Source organism: Portunus trituberculatus, chromosome 47, assembly GCF_017591435.1.
Source record: "Portunus trituberculatus isolate SZX2019 chromosome 47, ASM1759143v1, whole genome shotgun sequence".
In the NCBI taxonomy this organism is placed as follows: Eukaryota; Metazoa; Arthropoda; class Malacostraca; order Decapoda; family Portunidae; genus Portunus; species Portunus trituberculatus.
In genome coordinates this window covers 20,626,410-20,637,253 of record NC_059301.1, presented here as the reverse complement: position 1 = coordinate 20,637,253, position 10,844 = coordinate 20,626,410, and positions in this window count along the sequence as shown.

Here is a 10,844-nt window from a genome sequence, read left to right as displayed (position 1 = left end):
TAGTAAAATATTTGTTTATATCAAATATTTCTGGTCAATTTCAGCATATAGCAAAATCAAGAATTCACAAACATACAACTTGTTTTTATCACTATTGACTTACTACAACCATTAAGATAATGAAGGGAAAAATGTAATGGGTGTAGTGTCTTCATTGATAGGCCAGGAGAAACAAGCCCCATGAATTAACAGGCTGTCTTAAGTAATGCCATTTCCCATTAATCACAAGCACTGCACTATGAACTTTGTCTTAGTTTCCTACACTAATCTGATTGTTGTTATTGCTAGACCAGGAGAAACAAGCCACACCATCTGATGGCCTGGCATGCTTCCAACAGTCTTGCCCTTTCCTACAAGCATAAATATTATTTTACAAAACTTCCAGTGAGATGTATGGGTAGTATCTCGGCCCCTTTCACTGTAGGAATATGGACTGGAAGTTGCAGTGCAGTGTTTTGTGCCCATCATGAGATAAAAGGGTTGATGTAAGCTTTTCATGTTTTTATCAGAAATCCCAAAGGAAGGAAAACAATGTGTACATTATTTCAGTTTCTTTATTGCTTTCAGGAACATACATTTTCATAGTGACATTCTAACCAATAATTAACCTGTCTTATCTTTCTTACCAGGCTAGTGATGGGGCAAGAAAATGTACCACCAGAGGATTCACAAATTTGAACACCATCTGGACCAGCATGTTGGCTGCCTAGGATACCATCCCTAGTTCACCACTGGAGAGTACAACAAAAGTGGCTCCAATTGGCCAAAGAATAATATCTCAACAGCTTCCCAAGCTTCCGTGCATCAATTGCACCAGCACCCTCCCTGCCCAGAATGCCCAAGATCCCAATGAAGAGAACAAAAGTGGCTTGCCTGAGAAACTGTTGTCTGGATTCAATAGCTTTCAGGAATAAGATTTTTATAAAATTATAAAGTTCTACACTCTAACTATACTCGAGTGCATTTGACTTGGTAGTTTTTTTTTTATTTATTTTATTTTATTTTTTTTTTTTTTTTACTGCTTTAAAGGCCTATTTTTAAAACCCTTTTCCTCATCCTGCATCCTATTTAGTAATAAACTAGGGCAGGATCCTATTCCATTGGTGGACTTGGGAAGCTATTGAATCCACAGCAGTTTCTGTGGGCTACTTTCATCCCCCTCTTCAGTAGTAAGCTTAGACATCCTGGGGAGGTGGGATACTGGTCCCACTGGTGCCAGCACTGAGTCTGAAGCCATAGCCACAACAGATAGTAATGCTAACACTCTTCTAGCAGCCTCTTCTTCTAATGTGGATTCTTGAAGCTTATGCTAACACTCTCCTAGCAGTCTCTTCTTCTAATGTGGATTCTTGAAGCTTATGCTAACACTCTCCTAGCAGTCTCTTCTTCTAATGTGGATTCTTGAAGCTTTCTTATTCTATCTAGTCTTTAATGACTGTATTCTTGCAAGCCTTCCACATTCTCAGGTCAACCTTTGTAATGAACAGACATGTCTCTGTTAGTGGCAAATGAACTTATGTTAACTAGCTTGTGCAGAAATGGTGGCATTCTCTGTGTTCCCTACAGTTTTTACTGGTTGAGGTAGCTTTCCTGTTCTCGAGGCTTCCGTTGCAAAGGTCTCAGTGGTTGAGGCCAAATTTAATTTTAGGATCTCAGAGGTGCAGGTGGAGTTTTGAGTGTGAATCTGACTTACAGGCTGAGTTCTGCTGGCCCTGCAAACCTTATCTAGAGGCAATGCAGGAGCTGCTAGGAGGAATGGCATGTTGTGTCCACAGGTGCCAGGAGGAAGGACCTCATGGGGGCCTCACCTCATGGAGATAAAGAACCCCTTCATTTTGTTGGAAGGAATGCAGTTTCCCTGCCCCAAGGTACTGGTTATTGGCGAGTTTAAACATATAGATAAAGGATGGGGACAGGAAGCATAAAATGAGGGTGTGTTGCCAGGGATGGGGATAGAGTAGCTGCTAGGCTCAACATGTGCTTGCATGATGATATGGTCAAACCCATCGCTGTTCTCAGTGTAGGAGGGACCTTTGTAAGGTCAGAAGTGAGGAGCTGTTTAGGAGGTTTAGAGAGGCTTTGGGTAATATTAAAAACAAGAGTGGGATCCCAATTCTGTGTGGTGTCTTGCCAAGGAGAGGTCTTGGGGATGAATGGCTGTCCAAGGCTATTGCAGTGAATTGCACGCTTGTAGATCACTTTAAGAGCAATGGATGGGAGTTCATCGACAACTGGAACCTCTTCTACAGCAAGGACGCCTTGTATACCAGGAATGGAGTGCAATTATCATGCCAGAGCTGGAACATTTGAACATGAGTTAGATGCACTCCAGCACATTTTTCATTAGTTAAGAGAGAGAAAGGTCTTGTAAGAACCATAGGGAAGACAGAATAGTTAATTCTAGAAAAGTAACCAGCTCATTGAAGTGAGGAATAGTCTAAATGTTTATTACACAACTGTACTACAAGTATTTTGAATATGACTTCTTTCCTGTTTTCACTGTCCTTATGAAACAGTGTATAACAACAAATTTTAACATCTGGATTAATCACTTTCCCTGACATGTCTAACCAAGTTTGTTAACGCAATGATTCAAAATTTTCAACACACGCTGGTCCTCTAAGCAAATCTATCTCATTCAAAATACTTATACAGTTTGTGTAATAAACACTTGAGCTATTCTTTGTTTTCATTAAGCTGGTTACTTTTCTAGATGTAACTATTCTGTCTTCCCTATGGTTCTAACAAGCCCTTTTTCTTCTTGACTAATGAAAAATGTGCTGGAGTGCATCTAACTCTTGCTCAAGTGTTCCAGCCAAAACTTGAATGTCCTGGTGTGATAAGTGCACTCCATTCCTGGTATAGTACAAGTTGTCCTTGCCATAGAAGAGGTCCCAGTTGTCAATGAACGCCCATCCATTGCTCTTACAGTGATCTACAAGCTTGCAATTCACTGCAATAGTCCTGGAAAGCCATTCATCCCCAAGACCTCTCCTTGGCAAGACACTGCACAGCACTGTGATCCCACTCTTGTTTTTAATCTTAACCAAAGCCTCTCAAAACCTCCCGCCTCTCTAAAACTCACTCCTGACTTTACAAAGGACATTTCCTCCTGCACTGAAAAAGACTGAGTTTTGTCCTATCGTCACCCAATCATGTGTCAAACTTAGCTAAGCGCTTACCTTCTCTATCCCAGGCACAAAACACACTACCTAAATGTCAAACCTGACTATATCACCCAATAACTTGAGACAGGGAAATTGTATCTGCCCCCTTCCTCTCCTCCTGCCATGTCCCTTTCCCCCTCCACTCCCTCCAACTGACTGAAGTGGTTCCTCCTCTTGGCATTAGTGGACATAACTCCTAAGAGACCCTTACTAAATAAGGTGACTGCAGAGCCTGACCCTTCCTTGGGCACTGAGATCTCTGGGCAGAACTCAGCCTGCAGGTCAGAGATTCATACTCGAAACTCCCCCTGCACTTTCAAAATCCTTTAATGGAATTCAGCCTCCACCTCTGAGACCATTGCAATGAAAGCCTCGAAAACAGAACTACCACACCCAGCTGAAACCGTTGGGAAAGCCACTATCTCTACAGAAGTAAGATAGCATCAAGTCAACTCACAACAAACAGAGACACATATCAAAATTCTCTACGAAGGTTGACCGGAAACAAAAATTTACGGAAGGGGATGACAGATTAAATCAGGTACCTTTACTTATTTAAGGACCGTGTTAAGTGTGAGCCTGGCAGCCTCTTGCAGCTTCCCTCACTTTCTGGTAATCTAATACTCGGATTTAGAATATGTGATTTTGGTAAAAAAAACATGTCCAGAGAATCAATCAAGTTGCATGGCCTATTCAGTTCTGTGATGTGGACACTGGGCTATATTTTGCAAACTGTCATAGCTAATGACGTGCATGCAACAAAACAAAATGGTGCATTTTAGACATAAAACCATCTATGACAGGCTTGAGTTCGTCAAGTAGTCGTAAGTGCTAAGACAAGGTTAACTAACCCTGTTATAACAAAGACAACAATGACTATCTTAAAACTCTTGTCAACATTGTGGCAACATGGCTGTGTATACCATAACATGGTCCTCAACAATATCCATTATTGATTTAATGATAACAGTAATGATGACCAAATAATTTCCTTTTTTGATGTAATAATAATGTATTAACTGCTGGGAGGGATACGATCAATTTTCCCTACACTCAAACAAACCTTGTCCCATGTGTTCTGCATGTGTCCAGCTGTTGGGTGTAGTCTTCTATTTATCATGTTTCTATTGTTTGGATACACTGTCTAACTACTCCCAAAATTACTAATATGATGTGAAAATTATGTCAAGTACCTATTTCTTTCTTTCTATCTAAAGAGGGTTAGTGGAGTAATGGTCAGAATTCTGTGTGATTTAACGATTACTATGTAGGTAGAATACACCAGTTGTTCCCCATGTGTAGTAGCACCAACACACTGTATCCTTTAATTTAATGTCAGCTGAATGCAGTCCTCCAGACTTGTTATGCACTGAAGTTTTAATTAGTTCAGTAATCATATTCACTTTATGGGACTGTTACATTATACAATCCCTTTAGGAATGTATCCCTTGCATGATTTGAGAAGTTCCTGTAGTAAAAGGAAACATTCGCTGTAGGGAAATTTCATTGTGTGAATGTTCGTTAAGTGGGGGTTACCTGTATATGTAAAAATTATATGCAGGGATTTCCCGAATTATGCAAGGGATACATTCCTGAAGGGATCCTGTAATGTAACAAAGAGTACTGAACCAAATTGTACAGTACATGCCATGTCTGGAGGACTGCATTCAGCTGACCTTAAGCTTAAGTATACAGTGTGTTGGCAGTACACATGGGGAAAACCTGACACCTGCTGTGACTGTATTCTACATAGTTATTACTGAATGTCACTCCACTGACCCTCTTAAAGCTCTCAATTTATCAGCTTTAAGTATATAGAAAGAAATAGGTTCTTGACATGATTTTCTTTAATCTAAATGATTTTGACACATGCAGGACACACGAGGCAAGGTTCGTTTGAGATTTGTGAACTGATCGTATCCCTCCCAGCAGTTATTTATAATAATACATTAATGCATCAAAAAAGGACATCATTTAGTCATCATTACTGATATTTATCATTAAATTAATAATGAAAACTGGGGGATCATGCTATGGTATATATATATATAGCCACCTTGTCTTAGCACTTATGACTACTTCACAAGGTTAGAGCCTGTCATAGATGGACTTTCTCTAAAATGTGCCATTTTGTCTTGCTATGACGGTTTGTAGAATATGGCTCAGTATCTGCACCATGGAACTAAACCAGCCATGGAACTTGATTTTCTTGACATGTTATTCTAAATAATGTGTGATATGAAAAAAATGACTAGGTTTTTTACCTGCTGTTATTCCAAAATCACACATTCTTAACACATATTTTTATAAAAATCCCTGTACTTCCTATATCAAAGTGGCAGTCAAGACCTCAGAGTAAACTATAAAACAACAACTTAACTATTAATTCCTTGATCTTTCTTGTGTCCTTAAGCTTGACATCTTTTTCTTCCTCCTTCCCTTGCTGTCGTCACCACCACCACCATCTTTGTGATGAGAGTTCTGCTGATATTTTTAACCTGGAAAAAAAACATTGTGGGTCTATTAAATGTACAAATCAATTACATAGATACAAAAATATCATGTAAAAAAAAATTGTGGGTCTAATAAATGTACAAATCAATTATATAGATACAAAACTTCAAATAAATACAACAAATTATATTTAATATTTCTTGCACACAAATAAATGTAATAATAATTTACATATAATGTTTCTTGCACCTAACATTCAGTATGATGAGTTGACTGGCCAATCTAATCTGATCCATGACAAACTGATTGACGGTAATACTATCAACTTTTTTTTGTATACATTCAGAGTAACTGACCACACAACCATATTCTGAAACACTTCTGTGCCCTGATCCTGTACTAATTCAGGCACCAATGAATTACTGTCATTTCTCACATGCATAAAAAAGAGAGCAATGTCTTTTTGTTGATAATGTGTAATTATGGTAATTATGAAGTTTAATGAGCTTAATTCATTTTTCACTGCAAAGTTAGTTACTTTGACAGAGTAGATCTGATTAAAGTATTAGTCTTACTTATGATTTTTATTATCTATGCTGCATCCCTAAGAACTCAAAAATACTTTATAGCTGTATATAAGAGTTCTTCTTTAAGTAACAAATATTCTAATAATTAGACAAAAATTTTTTTTTTTTTTCTGATTCATTTAACACTGGTCTGGACCTGTAAAAAAAAAATTCCAAAAGATTTCCCTCTAAGTTTACAGACAATTCAATAAGTATATGGAGAAGAATATTATTCATATAAACATCATGTATCAGTTGGAAAAGTGATTCTTTATAGGATCTTCAACCTCCATCCCTCCTCTCAGCCTTCCCTCCCTTATCATCCCAACTCAGCCTTGTAAATGAAGTTGGTGCCAAAGATGTAGGTGTTGTACTCCTTGTCCCTAGCTGGTGGTAATGCTGGACTCTCCCAAGGGCAGCTCCACTCCTTCCTTTGGTATGCAGGGTTATGACACCTGCAGCCTGGGCTCCGAGGGCTCTGACAGCAGCAGTGACACCAAGTAGTTGTTCACCGTGGTTAAGTTGTACATGGAGTGGATGATGGTTTGTGCCACCTGCAAAGTGGAGGCCATGAGCATAAGCTCGTGTGTGTAATAATAATAATAATAATAATAATAATAATAATAAACGGTTTATTAGTTAGGCAATGTAAAAAATTACACTGAAAATGTACAGGGGGGGGGACATTACCACAATGAACTAAAAATGCTTAACCTAACTATGGATAAACTTAACCTAGAATTCACTTATTTATTTAAGGCTCGCACAATAGTGGGCACCGCGCTAAGTCGGTACCGATCCGTGCGCGGTGCTCTCAAAGGCGCCACGCGATTATGGTGTCGGGTGGCGCGAGCAGGGGGAGGCACGTCGGGGGGTAGCAGGTGGCGGAGACGTGGATGACGCAGCAGTCCTTCCCCAAATTTTTCCAAGGCTTCCTGGTGTCTTGTGGCCAGCCTCGGCAGACTCAGGCAGGTCAGGGCGTCCTCGTAGGACCTGTAGGCAGGCCCAAGGATGACCCTGAACGCCCTCCTCTGAACCCTCTCCAGCTGTTGTCGTTGTGTGAGGTTCAGGAGGAGGACCACGCTGGGGCGGCGTACATGAGCTTAGGGAGTATAAAGGTGAGGTACACTCCCCTCAGCTCATCTGCCGGTGCTCCCAGGGACCTGAGTCGGCGCAGTAAATAGATTTTATATGAGGCTGACCTGATGATGTTGGAAACATGCTGCTTCCATGATAACTGATCATCCACCAAGACACCTAGAAGCTTGGTGCTGCGGACCACCTGGAGGGAGTGAGGGCCCACAGAAAGCTGGGGAGGGGGGACTGCTGCTGTGGAGGTACAAATGTGCATCACCACGGTCTTGGTGTGGTTGATGGTCATTTTGTTGTCCTCCGTCCACGTCTGTAGTTGGTTTAGAGTGGACTGCAGTGCTGAGAAGTCTGGGTTGGTGTTGTTGACGGGTACGCCCACGGTGCAGTCGTCCACATACTTCCAGCAGTCAGGTCTCCCCTTTTCTTCTGGGGTCGGAAGTTGCATTCTGTTCAGTCTGTCTTCATAAGTCAAATCTCTTAAGTCAGGCACCATTTTGTGCAGGTACTTTCTCGAGAGCACCCCAAGGTCTTTTTCTTCATGACTGGTTTTATGTCTTCATTTCCTATCTTGTACATACTCCTGATTCTTCTTTCACTCTTGCCAAACTCTAATTTCTTGCATTTTGTCGTGTTGAACTCCATTTGCCATGTACAGCTCCATTTCCATATTCTGTCCAAGTCTTCCTGGAGTAGTTCGCAATCTTTGTCACATCTCACTTTTCTTAACAATTTTGCATCGTCTGCAAATAGGCTCACATAACTGGACACCCCATCCACCATGTCATTTATGTAGACCGCGAACATTACTGGTGCCAACACTGATCCCTGTGGAACTCCACTCTCCACCAAGCCCCATTCTGATGGTCTGTCCTTAATTATTGTTCTCATTTCTCTTCCTACCAAAAGTCTTCCATCCATTTTAGTAAACTGCCATGCACTCCTCCTACCATTTCAAGTTTCCAGATCAGTCTCCGGTGTGGTACCTTATCAAAGGCCTTTTTTAAATCCAGATATATTCCATCAGCCCAACCATCTCTTTCCTGTATTACATCTATCACCCTCGAATAGTAACATATCAGGTTTGTCGTGCATGAACGCCCTTTTCTAAAACCAAATTGACACTCACAAAGTATGTCATTTTCTCCAAGAAGTCTGTCCATCTATTCTTCACCACCCTCTCACACATCTTAGCTACCACACTTGTAAGTGACACTGGTCTATAGTTCAATGGGTCTCTCTTGTTACCTGATTTATAAATTGGGACAATGTTAGCTCTTTTCCAGTCTTGGGGCACTACACCTTCCCTTAATGAGGCATCAATTACTTCACAAACTTTTTCTGCCAGTTGCTCCTGCATTCTCTTAAAATCCATCCTGATACCCCATCAGGTCCCACAGCTTTTCTCACTTCTAAACTCCCCATCATATTCTTGATCTCCTCCACAGTTACTTGAAACTCCTTCATAATCCCTTTCTGTTCCATTACCAGTGGTTTGTCAAAAGCAGTCTCCTTTGTGAATACCTTCCGAAAGCATCCATTCATAGCCTCTGCCATTTCCTGGGATCCTCACTGCATACTCCATTTACTTCTAAACTTTCAATACTTTCTCTATTTTTGATGTTGTTGTTCACATGTCTGTAAAAAGCCTTGGTTGGTCTTTACATTTATCAATTATATCCTTTTCTTGTTTCTTTCTTTCTTCTCTTCTAATCAACACATATTCATTTCTTGCTCTTTTGTAACTTTCCCACTGCTTAATCCGTCTTTTCCTTCTCCACCTCTTCCATGCATCCTCTTTTCTTGTTCTAGCCTTTTCACATCTATCGTTAAACCAGTCCTGCTTTCCAACTTCTCTATGTTGTCTTATTGGTACAAATTTTTCTCACCTTCTTTGTATATTTTTATAAATTCCTTCCACTTTTCATTTGCTCCTTAGCACTCTTGAATTTCATCCAATTTGTCTCTTGAAAGAATTTCTTTAGGTTTCCAAAATCTGTCTTGGCATAATTCCATCTTCCCACTTTATATTCTTCATTTCTTCTAGATTTCTCTTCATCTATCACCTTGAACTCCAAAACTGCATGATCACTCTTTGCTAAAGGGCACTCCACCCTCATCTCCTCAATGACCATTGGCTCTGTACTAAAGACCAAGTCCAGTCTTGACGATGCTCCCTCTCCTCCAAACCTAGTATCTTCTTTGACCCACTGAGTTAACACATTTTCCATTGCCAGTGTCAATAGTGTATTTCCCCATGTTGTCTCTGATCCTTCCATTGACCAGTCCTCCCAACACACCTCTTTACAATTAAAATCTCCCATCATTATAGTTCGTTCACAGCCACCCAACATTTCTTCCAGACATGTTCCTGTATCACTTATCATTTCTTCATATTCCTGTACTGACCATGCATTTGTCTTAGGTGGTACGTACACCACTATGTAGTGCCTCTTTTTCCTTCATTAGTTTCTGCTCTGATCTTTAGCACTTCTGCCTTTCCCATACCTTCTTTCACTTGATCCACCTTTATATCTTTTTAACCAGCAACATCACTTGTGTGTGTGTGTGTGTGTGTGTGTGTGTAATTCACCACGGTCGCCTACTGGTCACCCAGCCAGTCTTCCCCATTATGGAGCGAGCTCAGAGCTCATAGACCGATCTTCGGGTAGGACTGAGACCACAACACACTCCACACACCGGGAAAGCGAAGCCACAACTCCTCGAGTTACATCCCGTACCTATTTACTGCTAGGTGAACAGAGGCTACACATTAAGAGGCTTGCCCAATTTCCTCGCCGTGCCGGGACTCGAACCCGGCCCTCTCAATTGAGTCGAGCGTGTTAACCACTACACTACGTGTGTGTGTGTGTGTGTGTGTGTGTGTGTGTGTGTGTGTGTGTGTGTGTCTTATCCTCTTAAATAAATTCATCACCCTTCAGACAATTTTTTCAAGATGTCTGTCAGGAGTAAAGTCCTCCATAACAGTTATTCTTAAAGCCAGGTCTTCTTTTGAATTCTTTAACATGACACCATTCATCTCATAATCAAATTGAACTCTCCTTTCACTCTTACCAAACTCCATCAACTTACATCTACTTAAATTCCATTTGCCAAAATTGACTCCATTTATTTATCTTATTAAAATTATCTTGCAGCATTGTACAATCAATTATGTTTTCAATTTTACTCATCAATTTTGCATCATTTGCAAATAAATTTATATAGTTAACTATTCCTTCACATATGTCATTTACACATATTACAAACATTATTGGTCAGTGAAGAAAATGTATCTATGACACACCAATATGAAAACTAATCACACACCCAACTTGACACGGTGTAGCCTTGAGCTTGCTGCAGGAGTGGTGTGTACAGGGGTTGTAAGGATACCAACTACAAACAGTTGGCAAAGGAGACAAAGGTAGACTACTGACAGGAGTCGTCAGGGTCCATAGGTTAGGTTGAGAACAGAACCACAGGCCAGACCACACACTGGCACACAATACCAGCAGACAGCCCCAAAGTCATTCAGTACTGCAAGACAGTCTAACAAATAAAAATG